Below are 14,934 nucleotides of genomic sequence, written 5' to 3' on the forward strand. Positions count from 1 at the left end.
TGGACTACGTGAACTTTTAGGGGCAGCCAAAAAGTATCTTCTGTGACAAGGATGCAGGGCAGCTTCTGGAAACCTGATGATCTCAGCTCCTCCCTCTCGCTGTCCGGGTTCTAGGCACAGACTGGGCACTCCCCAACCCGCCCACCGCGGCCCGGGCCCCCACTCCGGCCCTGCCCCTCCTCCCGGCTGCCCCGGCCTCCTTTCACACCTGCCGCCAGCTCAGGTCCGGCTTTTGCACTGTAGAGAGACGGCGTCGAGGTCCTGGCCGAAGCTGGGCACTGGGGGCAAAGCCGAGGGAGCGCGCGAGAGAGGGTCGGCAGCCCCTCACCCCGGGGGAGGTGGGCGATTCGGGACTGACGGACAGAAGTCCCGGGCCCGCCGGGCTGGTGGCGGGGAGGAGGGGGTGGAGCCGCCGGGGAGGGCGGTGCCGCGGGGAGCGGAGCCCAGCCTCTCCCCCCACCCCCTTTGGTGCCGGAGTCTCAGTGACACAAAAAGCTCCCGCCCGGTGCCGAGCGCCTGGCGGCGGTGTCCGACCGCGAACGCGGAGGGCGGCCGGGCAGGTGCGGGTGCCGCCCGAAGGGCGGGGCCGGGAGCTCGGGCTGCAGGCGCCGCCGCCGCGCTGTCAGCGCCCGCCCCGTTGCTCTCGGCGGGAGGAGCGGCGGCCGCCTGCCCGGGGCGCGCGTCTGGCTGAGCGGAGCGGGCGCTACGGGACCACCCGGCGATGCTGTCGCCGCCGCCGCCGCCTCTGTAGCGAGCACCCGAGCCCGCCGCGGAGAAAGGTCGGTGAGTTTCGGTTTGTTTCTCTGCTCTGCCGGCTCCGGGTCGGGGGCGGACAGAGGGGAGCGCTGGGATGTCTGCGCCCCCACGGCGGCCGCGCCAAAGCCGTGGAAGCGGGAAAGGGCAGCTGCCGCCTGCTGTAACTGGGGTGATCTTCTGGACCGCGGAAGGGGTAGCGGGGCCGCAGGGGTCCCGGGGAGGGGAGCGCGGGGTCTGGCGGGGCACGGGGGAGGTGGTCCCGGGAGTTGCGTGTCTCCCGAGAGCTGGCGGAGTTGGGCGGGCGGCCGCGGCGGGGAGCGGCGCTGTCGGCGGCTCGGCAGAGTCCTCGGATGCCCCTGGAGCTCCGGTCCGAGGGAGCTCGCCTCGTGCCCGCGCCGCGCGCGCCCCTGGGTGTGCACGTGCGCGCGCGCCCGCCCCAGCTGCGCCCCCGGCCCGCACACACCCCGGCTCGTCTTCTCCCGGTCCCCTAGTCTCGCGCCTTCTCCACCCCTAGAAGTTGCCCCAGGGCCCCTCCCGGGAGGAGTGGGCCCTGTGACGGGCCAGATGTTGGGGGTCTTTTGTGCAGACACACGCGCCTGGGGCGCTTGCTCCTGGAAGGACAGCGGCAGGACAAAGCCAGCTGGACTCGTGGGGCGCTGCTCGGGAAGCGGCGGTCCCCAATGCCGCCTGGGGTGGGGGCATGGCTTGGGGAGCGCTGCCCGAGTCTGGAGAGAGTAGAGAAATTGCCAAAGCAGAGTGACGGTGATTTGATGAGGTGGCGGTGACTTGATGAGGTGGCGGACAGGGGCAAACGAAAGAAAGATGCTCGGGATTGCCGCGCTGTGTGTCTGTCTGCGCGGGTGACTAGGCGCCCCGCATTCCCAAATGACCGGGTTACCTAGTAGATTTTGCCACTGTGTCTTTGTCCCAAGATGTTATTCCCCACCTGCTCCGATTTCTTTCTTTCCTAGGGCTTACTGTTGCTAGTAGACGCTCTGCCACCAGAGGGGAACTCGTGGGCGGGGGAGACTGCGGAGGAGGGGGGAGGTGGTTATTTATCCTGTAGAGATAATTAGGAGCCGTGACGCCCCCTTCTCGGCCGCCAGCCCTCCACACCTCAACTGCCTTCCTCCACCTCCCTAGTGCACCCTCTCCAGCCCCGTCGGCCGGGAGGGCGCTTGGATTTCCTTCTCCGAGGCGCGTATCTAACCCTTCCTGCATGTATTTTCACTGCAGGCTGAAGAAAGCTCAGTCTCAATTGTGTTTCCTGCCTGTCAGCCTCTTGCCTCCTAAACGCGTACCATTTCCACTTGATGTCATCACGCAGAAGGGGGTCAAAGAGACTCGGTGACAGATACAGGTAATCCCCCACGATCTGGGTAGCCTCCTGGGTGTCTCTGGGTCATTTGGGCCGACAGTGCTGGCACAGGGCTGTTTGGGTGGTTTCTGCATCAACATCGTTCCTATCTGTGAGAAGGTGTGGGGGCTGCTAAAACTCCTGGTTCAAAGAAAGAAATTGCAAATGACTTTATACCTTCCGTTTGAAGAAGCCATTGGAGGTAGGTGCAGGGTGAATTTGGGAATGTAGAAATCCCACCTGGTTTCCTTTGATGGGAATTTTGATATAATTAATACACAGGCAGTTGTATCTGAATGTGAGGTTTCCATAGATGCCTGCTTTCTTATCTGTAGTAATATATTTAGGCTTCAGTCTAGAGGTGGGGTATCCTTTGTTGAAAAGGTATCATTGGAAGGCTGATTGTACTTTTGCCCAGTGCTCTAATTGAGCACTGGTCAAATGCAGTGACCTTCTTATGAAATACTGTCTTTCTCCTGTTCCTTCATTGTAATAGTGTTTGCAATATTAAGAGAGACATGCTAGCAGTGAGTACTGGGAGGTGGAAGGGAGGGCTGTTGGGGGCAGCAGAAAGAGAACAGAGAAAACAGCTTGAGCGAAGTTTCCCTTTAGATAGCCATGAACCAGTAGACACTCATTCTGCATTTTATCTTTAGGTTATTGGGGCTTTTCCAAAAACTCTGGCCTGTTCTTTTCTTTCCAAGGATAGTTCTGTTTTGATGTCAGCCTAACCAGATCTGGGGTTATCTTGATAAGAGTGCAATGAAAAAACGTAACCTTCAGACTTAGCAGGACACTCTGGTATTAGCATTTTCTCCTAGAGGGCAGAGTCCTGCGCATCCTACACTAGTAGCAGGGAATAAGAATGGTTATGGAAATGGGCTTTCGATTTTTCTTGTAGGAAGACAGATTGCTGAGGGCCAAAGGCTCCTGGTATACTCTCTTTTACACTGCAGCAGCACCTTGGTATCTGTGACAGATTCTGTCTTCACCATTTTCCTCCAAATCCCTTGAAAAATGAAGTTAAAAACTTGAAAGATTTATTATTCACCTCTAATGTAGTTTTGTTTTGGAAGGTGACTTTAAAAACATAGGTGACACTAGCATTTATCCTTCTACTACAAGCATTCAGGAGTCACTAGTAAAAGTAGTTGAGTTATCTAGTCCCAGGTGAAACAAAGGCCAGTGCTTTGCAAAGATCAGATGAGTAATATGGTGCTAAGATAGAGGTATTTTTGACAAGTAATTTTTATGTCAGCAATAGTACAGGGTGTGTACTGTGTTGCTGCAAGAAGAAAAAACATGTGATGGGATAATAGGGAATGTAATAATGCAATAGAAACAAGGGCGTGGTTTTTTTTTTTAATAGAATAAACACTTCACACGCAAAATTCCACATGGCAAAACAGTAGCCTGCACATGTAAATGCACGTCCAAGAACAAAGATAGCCACGGTGCAGTGTTAGGTTTCATTGTGGTTTTAAATTGTGTACAGTAATAAATCATAATAAAGTGTCCATTGATGCTTAATTTTTTTTTATATAAGAAGGAGGCTCCCCACCCTCAGATGTGTTTAGCTTTAGGCTGGAGGATCCCTAGAGGCTATTAGACTGATCTTTGCCTCCAATGCCTGCTTCCTTTCTACAATGCTCATTTATTCATTTAGCAGATGTTTATTGGCACCTGATAGATAGTGGACTCTGTGATAGATAATGGACTCAAGGGGTTGGGGTTGGCTGTAGGGGGAGACACAAAATTGAACTCCCTATAGGAAGACCTGATTCTAATTAACTTCAATGGAAGCTCAAGAGAGGTAGGATTGGACTTCTGGGGAGAGAAAATATGGTCATCCAGCCTCGACTTTAATGCCTCTTTCATTGAGGAGCTCACTGCTTCATAAATGGCTGTTCCTGTTGTCAGAAGGTGGCCTTTTCATTGTAGTCTTTTTAGCTGAATTCCATAGAGTTCGATCCTTACATTGTTGAGGGTCATTCTGTTTTCATTTCTAATTCCCTCAGAGTTGTTTGAACCCACCTATACTGTCAGCACCCTCTGCTTTTCAAGGTAGTGTTCAGTTCCTGATGAAGGTGAATTTGAAACAAATGCTGCTTTTCCGTATTATCTGATTTAGAAAACAGATTGATGGGATGCTTTTGCAGATTTTTCTCTTTTTTAAACAGTGACACACCAGCAAGATAGGTGAGGTTATGCTGCAGTAACAAATACCTCCAAGTCTCCATGGCTAAATACAATTTCTTTCCTTCCCATGCTGTATCCAGTATATTTGGCAGGTGGACCCTGCTCATCGTAGTCACTCAAGGACTCAGACTGATGGAGTCTTGGTCTTGATGTGAGCTTGCAAGATCATTGCAGCATTGGGAAGGAAATGCTGCAGGGTCTTGCTCTAGCAATTATGTGATCCCACCCTGAGGTGAGTTCCATCACTTTGGCCAGAACTGGGCATATGACCCTATTTAATCACAATTCAATATTTCTTGTCTTGAAAAAGGGAGAAGTGGATATGGGTGAGTAGCACTAGTGACTTCCACAGTGATCTGGTCTAGGTGAGGTTAGAAAGTGTGTCCTAAGGGACCTAGCTCAGTGCTTGGTGGGTACTGGATGTCACAAGAGTATTGATTGAATCAACAACCTGCAATTTACAACCTGCATATTTACTACTCCAACCTGTAATTTACTAATATATGGTCCTACCCCAACCTGTAATGTACTATTAATATGTTGATATGTCATTTACTAACATGGTTGTACACTGGTCATCAAATAAAATAATTATAATCCTCTCTTTGCCTATTTCAAGTACATGTTTACTCTGAAGTGAAAGGCCATTAGGTATTTTCAAGGCTGATTGTAGGAGGTTGTGAGCTTCGCATTATGTAATAGAGTGGTGTTACTTACAGACTTTCTCTTCCTCACCATCTGCCTCTTGTTTAAGGCTTCCTGAGTTTGTTTGGAACAGCCCAGGGTAGAAAAAGAGTGGCAATGGGCCTAGGGCCACCCAGGAGGTGGCCTCCTGCAGCAGAGACCACAGAGCAACAGATAAGATCTAAAGGGGACAGGAATGTGTTTAGGGTAACCTTGGGTCACCCTTTTGTTACTTTGATGTTTAGAAAAAGCAATTTGGACAAGAGGCTTTTTCTGGTCACAGGACTAGTAGAACACCCAGAGAGTTTGGGGACATTTGTGCTTCCATCAGCAACTGTATTGACTAGGAGGGTGGTGAGTTTTAAAGCCTTCTTTGCCTCACTCTCCCTAAAAAGAGTTGGATGCTATGGAATAGGCATTGCAAAGTACTCTGGATTCACCAGTTGGTGCCTTGCAGAGATTTTGCTTTGGGAAGAGCTGTTCACTCATATATCTTTGTTCACATTGTGATAACTGCATGCATGGATGAGCATTTTAAAGATTTGATAAATACCTTAAGCATAAGCATAGAAATTAACAAAATGATATTGCTTTTGGTTCAGTAATCACCTTGGCAAAGTCATTTTTATAAAGATAGCTCTCCAAATAAGGAAGTGGTATGGTAAACTGTGTTAGTCTCCAAGTCCCAGTGACTGAGGGGATATCAGTATCAACCTAGGGAGGTTGAGACCACCCGGCTTCATTCAAGTGATAAGATGTAGCACCCAAAGTGTTTCTGAACTGGGAGATGAGCAGCTTGGAGACCAGCAGGAAGAACCAGATATAGACCATCCAAAAACCCATTCAGGGTGCCTGGGGTTGGGCCGAGGGCCAGGCACAGACTGAGGGAGAAGGAAAATGAAGCCCTGAGGGACTAGTCTTGAACTATATTTGGGAAGCCCCAAAATGCATTTCTATATTTTCTCTGGCCTCTGGGTCCCTACCACTTTAATTTCATACCCAAGTCAGCTGGTCAGATAGAGGACACTTGTGGCATGAAAGTGGTTTCTTGCACTGCCCATTGTGATGTCATGGAAACTGGAAAGGAAGAAGGCATTAGTTTTCCTGCTCCTTTCCCCATGGCTTTGAGAGTTACACTGTGTGATCCAGCAGTCTGACTCCATGATTGAAATCACAATTGGGATACAGTTGGTAGAGATGCTTCTTAATTTACAGTGGGGTTACATCCTCATAAACCCCTCATAAGTTAAAAATATTGTAAGTGGAAATGCATTTAATACACCTAACCTACTGACATCATAGCTCAGCCTGGTCTACCTTAACTGTGCCCAGAAATGCACATTAGCCTACAATGGGGGCAAAATCATGTAACAAAAAGCCTATTTTGTATCAAAGCATCAAATATCTCATGTAGTTTATTGAATACTATATTGAAAGTGAAAAACAGATTGGTCGTATAGGCACTTAAAGTACGGTTTCTACTGAATGTGTATTGTTTTCATACCATTGTAAAGTCAAAAAATCAAAGGTCGTAGGTCAAACAGTTGTAAGTAGGGAACCATCTGTGCTTGTTACATGCTTAAGGATTTTCTGTTTCTAACTGACTCACTGTCATTGTAGGATTTAAAGAGGGAGGCCTCAAATAGTGTATCTGTGACCTGCATCTCCTTTGGGTGGTTCTTGATGTCCATAATTTCTTGGCCTAGATCATGTTTGGCTGCTAAGGCCTGGACTACGTTCTTTGTGGAGTTGTGAGGGGGCTGCTTGTGATCTCCTGGGAGTGGAGAGGATGCCTTATTTACCCCTTGATGTATTAATGCCTGCATAAATAAAACTCATTGCAAACATCCTGCATGATGAAACTTACTCAAACATCACGTAGACTTCCTGGTTACCTGCCTTTCATGCAAAGGAGGGGCTGAGCAAATGAAGATGTGCTGCTGGTGGGAGCAAAGTTATGAGGAAGTGGAATCTCCAAATGCTGTGTTCTGTGCTTGTATTTTCTCTTTGTACAACCTCCTCTCCCCTGCCACTATCGCATTCCCACCTACCAAGGAAGTGTAACTTTCCCGGCTCAGTTCTGATTTAGACATCTAGATAATCACACTTGGTGCACTCCTCACTGAGGTTTGACAAAAATTGAAGAGATTTTGGTAAAAGCTTTGACAGATACTGTGGAAATAGGGAGCATTCTTTCTTTCTTTTTTTTTTTTTTGAGATGGAGTCTTGCTCTGTCACCCAGGCTGGAGTGCAGTGGGGCATGATCTCAGCTCACTCTAACCTCTGCCTCCTGGGTTCAAACGATTCTCCTGCCTCAGCCTCTCGAGTAGCTGGGATTACTGGGATATTTTTTTCTATTTTTAGTAGAGACAGGGTTTCACCATGTTGGCCAGGCTGGTCTTGAACTCCTGACCTCGTGATCCGCCTGCCTTGGCCTCCCAAAATGCTGGAATTACAGGTGTGAGCCACCACACCTAGCCAGGAGCATTCTTCTTACTATTGCTGTTCTGCTCCTTAACAGATTCACTGTTCCCCCTTAGTGACAGTTCTCACTGCTGCATCTTAGTCAAGAACGTTGTTTCTCTCTGGGCTATGACAATGATCTTGCTCACTTTCTGGCTTTCCCACCCTCACTCCAGTTTGGAAAATGCTGTCACTCTTAGACCACTAGGCCAATTAATCCTTCATCCCCTCACTTAATAACTTTTAGTTGCCCTTGTGGGAGGAAGCTCATATTCTTCAGTTTTGCTTTTCAAGTTTTCCCCAGGTTGACCCCAAACTTCTTTTCCAACCTTCACTTTTCCTCTGCCTGACTTTAAAACTGAACATTAGCTGGGATGGTTAATCCACTGTTGCCCAAAATGTTTTTCATTGCCTCTTTCTTATTCTAGCACATTCTGTGGCCTAAAATGTCCTCTTCCTTCCTCTGCCTCTATCCTATCGTTAAAGCCCCAGTTCAGCTCTGAACTCTTCTGAAAAATTTAACTTGATCACGTTAGCCTTTAGAAATTCTTTATAATCCAAAGTTCTCTGGCAAAATTGCCTCCATCTCTCATTTCATTCAACATTCATTCATTCATTCTACAAAGAGCACTTGTCATAGATTGTCTTGTATTATCACCTAAGATTGAAGTATCTTTTTCTTTCTGTTTAATTGCAAAGAATAGAAATTCACTCAAGCTAGTTTGCAAAAAGGGAGGTGAATTGAAAAGATGTCCCAGGATGTCTTGTCATTAAGCCACATTTCCCAAGAGTTCCAGTGAATGGGACCCTTCCAGTTATCGCTCACCCTGAACCTGCTTAGTGCAGGAGAGGGTTGGGGGCACAGTTCCTTCCAAGGGGGCCTGTGGCTGGCTGATGTAGCAATTGTGACCGCAGTTAGCCTACAATGGGGGCAAAATCATGTAACAAAAAGCCTATTTTGTATTAAAGCATCAAATATCTCATGTAGTTTATTGAATACTGTATTGAAAGTGAAAAACAGATTGGTTGTATAGGCACTCAAAGAGATCTCAGTTCTCTTGCAAGCTCCTTAAAGATGACTAGATGAGGCTTTACACCATTGTGTGTTTGCCACCATGTTTGTACACAGGAAGGGCTCAATAAACAAATCATTGGTGACTCTTTGTCAACACAGAAAACGATTTTGACTTACAGTGATTTAAAGGAATTTTAGACCCTTTTAGTTTGAAGTCTTAAAGGAAGTTAAGAAGGTAGAAACTTATTTTTAAGAGCTTCCCCTACTTGCATTAATAATGATTAAATGTTGAATCAAATTATAATGACTAGGCTGCAGCGCGAATACCAATGTTTCGGAGGTGAATGTTCTCAATGAGGGTCATCATTCTAACAAAATTAGTTGTTACTCAAAGTCTGTTTTTCAACTTCCATTTGCCTCCTACTTTGCCCACAAAAAAAAAAAAAAAAAGAAAGAAAAAGAAAAATAAAGCAAAAGAAAAAAACCCTCTCCTTGATGACATATAACAAGCAGCTTTAGGACTTTATGGCCTACCAGGCCACCCCACAATCTAAAGGAGCAAGCATTGATGCCTGGATTTGTGATGACTGAGTGTAGTTAGTTGCCCACTGCTGACTGCCCCACCTGCCTTTATAATTAAAGGCTTCAATACCTTTGTGATATACAGCTGTTTTACCTCCCTTCTTTTGATTTTGGAATACTCATTCACGTGATAGAAACTCTTCTTTGATACTCAAAATGCTTGATCATTATAAGAGTGTTATTATGAAAGAGGGAAATCTGTTCAGCTGCTTGAAGAAAATGACCAGAAATACATTAATATTAAAATAACGCTCTCGGCTGGGCATGGTGGCTCACATCTGTAATTCCAGCACTTTGGGAAGCTGAGGTCAGGAGGTCGAGACCAGCCTGGCCAACATGGTGAAATCCCATCTCTACTAAAATTACAAAAATTATCCAGGCATGATGGTGTGCACCTGCAATCCCAGCTACTTGGGAGGCTGAGGCAGGAGAATTGCTTGAACCCCGGAGGCAGAAGTTGCAGTGAGTTGAGATCGCGCCACTGCTCTCCAGCCTGGGCAAAAGAGCGAGGCTCTGTCTCAAACAAACAAACAAACAAACAAAAAAACAAACAAACGAAACACTCTCAGTTTAAAGGGTAGTGAATAGGGCTGAGATAAATGTCTCAGGAACCAAGTATTTGTTGTGATATTGTTTTGCAGTTGTGTTGCTCTGGGGCAGGTTTGCAAATTGCTTCCTCGAAGGTTAATAATATGAGATTAGCACATGGACAAATCTGTGTACTTTGGAGAATTTACCCCTTTGTTGCATGAGACATAAGATTACTGCCATTTTAAGTGAGTAATAGTTAATTCAACCATGCAGGTAAAGAGGCATCCTTAACTGGGATAAATACTCCATCCACTCCCACTCCTTCGCACTGGTACTTCAGAAACTGAAGGTACAGATCCATCTATTCACCTATGGTGGTGTGTAAAATAGCATTTGAAACACTGAGCATCAGGTATTTAAACCATTTATTGGGCAAACAATTGCATTCATTAAATGTATTTTGAATGGCCGGTCATGGGGGCTCACGCCTGTAATCCCAGCACTTTGGGAGGCCGAGGCGGGCAGATCACCTGAAGTCAGAAGTTCAAGACCAGCCTGGCCAACATGGCAAAACCCCATCTCTACTAAAAGATACAAATTAGCCAGGCGTGGGGGCGGGCACCTGTAATCCTAGCTACTCTGGAGGCTGAGGCAGGGAGAATTGCTTGAACCTGAGAGGTGGAGGTTGCAGTGAGCTGAGATTGTGCCACTGCACTCCAGCCTGGGCGACAGAATGAGACTCTGTCTCAAAAAAAAAAAAAAAAAAAAAAAAATGTTGAATGCCTATGTTTTACCAGGCATAATTCTAACAAAAATCCCTGCCTTCTAGCTTCCTGTATGTATTTAACTCATAATTAATTGGGTTTTCTGCTTTTTTTTTTTTTTGTAACGGCAAAGCTAAAAGGGTAGAGAATAAAAGAAATGTATCTGATATTCTCTCAATTCTTGATACCTTAGCATATATGCCTGCCTTACATGGCTCTAATTCAGGTAAGTCATTATGAACTGGAATTTTAAAAAGTTAGATGGGTTTGGGTTTAAATTTCATGTCTGCCATGTGACCTGAGTGCACAAGGTCTTACTGAGCTTTGTTCTTCAGCTGCAAAATGGGGGAGAACCAACCTCATTCAGTTAGTGTGAGAACAGGAGAGACTTACATATTAAGTGCTTAGTGTGTTGCCCCCCACAATGTAAGACGAAATAAATGGCAGCTGTTGCTAACGTCATTGTATCCAGCATCTACCATCCACCAATCACTGGGCTCAGTTCTGGAAATATCGGGATGAATAGGCATGGTCTAACCTGAAGAAGCTCTTGAGCTAGCCAAGGAGGTAACAACATCCAGATAATTACAGCCTTCAGCATTTACAGGGGAGTTTCCTTTGCCTGTCATTATTGTCAGAGTCTTTCGGTTGGAAAGTCTTTGTAAAGCTTTGTTTAAGTGGCTCTGAGTTTAAAATGATAGACCTTCTCAGGAGGAAGTGGGAAAAAGCTGGAAGCAACTGGTGGAGAGGAGTCTGAGAAAGGGTTCTGAGCTAGCCCACAGGCAACCTGAGCCTTCCTTAAAGGAGATGAGTCGCCTTTCTCCTGTGGCCTCACTCTTCCCAAGTGAAATGAAGGACATCCTCTTTCTCAGGGTCTGCTTTCTTGAGAGTAGAGTGACCCCCAGATTTGCCCATGATTGAGAGCATACCTGGGTCATGGAACTTTCCATTTTAAAATAGTCCCAGAAAAATTGGGATGAGCTGGTCACCCTCCAGTCTTGTTCTGTGATTGTTGTTTGGCATCCTGAAGCAGGCTTTGTAGAGATCTAACATTGTTAGTAGAGGTACAACCATCCTACAAGAGAGGAGCAAACGGGGCAGAGTAAGATGGAAAAAAACACTGTAGCCTTGTGAACCCCTTTATTTAGGAATCTGCTTTTTGGAATGGGATATTTATTATTATTATTAAAAAGAAGAAAACTGTTTAATAAAGGCAAGGAATCTAGGCTATACAATATAAATATAAAGTTAATGAGACCTTTTAGAAATTCTTCTTAAAAAGGGGTAGCTGCTTGGGGCCCGGTACACAGTAGACACTCAGTAAAGACTTACTGAAATGGTGGCATCAATTTATTCTTCAGAAATACTTTTGAAAGCTGCATAGAGAAGTGCAAGGGGCCTCTGAGACCTGCATTCCAGGACAGGTTGAGGGGCTGAACACTGTGGGCTTTGAACCAGTCTGCGCCTCACTCTTCTGGGCCCTTCCATCACTCATTTGAAAATGCACGCGTCTAGATGTGCTCTGGGTTTCCTGTGCTGATATCTGAGTGTGTTTATGGACGAGCTGATGCTCTTCATGACTGTGTTTTTTTTTTTCTTTCTGGTGGAACCGCATGATGCTAGCAGACAAGTTGCTTTGTCTTTTGTTTGAAGCTAGGATGCCTCTGGAACGTTCCTATGTTGTAAACATGATGGTAGTGTGGGTTGGGTGGAGGGGGGCATTGTGTACTCAGCACCCAGTGTTTTCTTTCCAAAGATTCCAGAGGGTTTTAGTGATGAGTCTGTAATACCAAGTGGGGTTTGGGAAGGGAACCAGGCCTGGCTCCACTGTATAGCAGATATCTTAGAGATCTCAGGAGCTGGCCTCCAATTTGCCAGCTTTTCCTCTCTCTGAGTCTCCATTACTAACATGTGGGATTGATGGAGACTGATAAGGCCCTTAGCCAAGCCACCAATTCTTCTAGTATTTAGCTGATGCCTCAAATGATAACCCTTTGTGCTCTCTTTCTCCTTGGAACCTTAGCAAATTGCCAGCAACAAACAATTAGTTTGTTGGTTGCCAGTTCTGTAACCTCATGCACAGAGCTCCTGAAGGCAATTGCCAGACACTTGCGTGCCTCTTTCCCATGCAATCATCATGCACACCAAGATACTGTATTCACTGTGTTCCTGGCAAGCCAGATTTCTTCATAATCTATTACTTCACCGAATAAAAAGGCAAATGACTTGTTTTTGGAAGGGGAATCTTATAGGCAAACAGAATGCATTTAATAAATTGCCTTTATTTTTACACACAAAGTGCTAAATATTAGTACAAAAAGTTTGTTTCTCTCCAGATTAAGTACAGGCTAATCTATGTTTTGGATTTTGGATTTTTCTGGATTTTGTAATATTTGCATTACACTTAATATTCAAACATTATTTTTACTGGTTGAGCATTCCACATCTGAAAATCCAAAATGCAAAATTCTCCAATGAGAATTTCCTTTGAATGTCATGTTTGCACTCAAAAAGTTTCTGATTTTGGAGCATTTCAGATTTTGGATATTTGAATTTGAATGCTCAACTGTAGTTTTCTTTTTTCCAACGGAGGTGTCAGATCTATTAAAAATTAATTGTTCATACACCCTACATCTTACAACAAAATAATAAGTTATTTAAGAATTGCATCTCAAGGCAGTCCACACTGCCCTATAAGAAGTCTGTTAATTAACAAGGAAAAATGTCTTCACTGAGAAGGAAATAAGACTATGTCAGATTTCACCCCAAATTTATTTCATCTTATTTGTAGAACTTGTGCGTGGAGATGCTAAATCCTCTCTTTGTGCTCCTTAAAATAACATTCTCTTGGGGTCAAATCTAGTTTGCAATGAAGATTGAAAAATAGATGCCATCTAGATAATTTAGAATTCCTTATAAATTAGGAAGACAGTGATAATCAATTCTGGATTCTAAACCTGAGTCAGCCTAGTTCTAGTTGCTTCAGCGTTTATTTGATTTCATGTCTTTGGCTATTGCAAAGGGCAACAGTATTAGCTTCTGTTACCGCTTTTAGTAAAGGTGAATGTGATTTTACTGAGACAGAAACCCTGGAAATGGGTTGTTTGCCTGCAATCTGCAATTCTCCTCTTCCCATCAGAGGAAGCAGTTCTGAACAGGCTCATTGTCCTCTGGGTTCTGGAGTCCGCTTCCCTCATTTTTATTTCTCCCTCGAGATTCTGACTTGTAAAGAAACAAATTTCTTCCTTTTATGAGGCTTTTTAGTGCCAGGTGACTGGTGTCGTTCGATATAATCTATAGTACTTAACAGCTAAATACACTTTGTTTTCCCCAAGCTGATTACAGTGAAAATAAGAAAACGAGAGAGAGAAGGCCAGGCGTGGTGGATCACGCCTAATCCCAGCACTTTGGGAGGCTGAGGTGGGTGGATCATCTGAGGTCAGATGTTTGAGACCAGCCTGACCAATATGATCAAACCCCATCTCTACTAAAAATACAAAATTTAGTTGGGTGTGGTGGCATGCGCCTGTAATCCCAGCTACTTGGGAGGCTGAGACAGGAGAATTGCTTGAACCCAGGAGGTGGAGGTTGCAGTGAGCCGAGATTGCATCACTGCACTCCAGCCTAGGCAACAAGAGCGAAACTCCGTCTCAAACAAAAAAAAGAAAAGAAAACTAGAGAGAGAAAGACAACAGTTTGAGGGAGGAGGAGTGAGTAAAGAGAAGAATAAGGGTAAAGAATTGTGTAGGTGTACAGTATTTTAAAAATTCGATTTTAGTCAAAATGAAGAACAACTGTTGTTTACATGGTGGTGTTGGCTTCGTAATTAAAAACATTTTGCCTAATGCAAATTGAAGTTATTATTAATAATGTATTACAAAATGACATGGAAATTTATGAGATATTTTCCTTTCCTAACTATCTTGGATTCCACAGTGTATTTCATGACAACCAAAAGATAATTTGGGAGAGTGGAGGAGATAACTGTAGTACAAATATAGTAGTAGATAGTGTTTATTAGACGCTTTTGTGCTTTCAGTTTAAAGTGCTTTAATCATGTTATCTGGGAGGCAGTGGAACTTGGAAAAGCCAGGTGACTTGTCCAAGGTTACGTGGCAAGTTTGTACTGGAGGTGGAACTGGGATATGTGACCCTGGGCAGTCTGGCTTGAGTCCTTCCTCTTAACTGCCTGTGAGCCACACTCACAACTGGGATTAGGGTTCGACAGCATTTTGAAAACTGGTTCAGTGTAACGTAATGTAGGAAGAGATCTGACTTCTTTGCTGACCTGTCTTTGGGAACAAAGATGGACAATTTTGGCCACCCATCTGTTGAATGTGTTTGATGTTGACTTAGAGAATGGGTTGTTTGAAAGCATGGGTGTCAAGTTTTGTTGGGAGACTTGCAGCGAGATTTCTGGCTATTACCTGAGTTTTGTCCTGTGCTAATTCAGGTTTCTGTGAAGTCAGGGTGTGAATTGTTTCTACAAGGGCCACTTAATTGAACACCAGTATATATAGTTATGTGAGAGATTCTGTCAGACGCTGGAAGCTTAGGATTTTTCAGAATATACTACTGAAAAG

General features: G+C 45.1%; 1 protein-coding gene across 4 annotated transcripts in view; it reads left to right on the forward strand.

The window, feature by feature from the left end:
- Window positions 1-513: 513 nt before the first annotated feature.
- RNF152 (ring finger protein 152) overlaps window positions 514-14,934 on the forward strand; it is an 88,241-nt gene continuing 73,820 nt past the window's right edge. The window contains exons 1-2 of one of the 4 annotated variants that reach the window (XM_030810308.1): window positions 514-783; window positions 1,993-2,116. The gene's annotated coding sequence lies outside the window, so the exon portion shown is untranslated. Of the gene's footprint in view, window positions 784-1,169; window positions 2,117-2,145; window positions 2,316-14,934 lie in introns of those variants that run through there. The other 3 variants (XM_003264293.2, XM_003264292.2, XM_030810309.1) reach the window with 3 other exon arrangements.

The sequence above is a fragment of the Nomascus leucogenys genome, chromosome 4 (assembly GCF_006542625.1).
Source record: "Nomascus leucogenys isolate Asia chromosome 4, Asia_NLE_v1, whole genome shotgun sequence".
Classification (NCBI taxonomy): Eukaryota; Metazoa; Chordata; class Mammalia; order Primates; family Hylobatidae; genus Nomascus; species Nomascus leucogenys.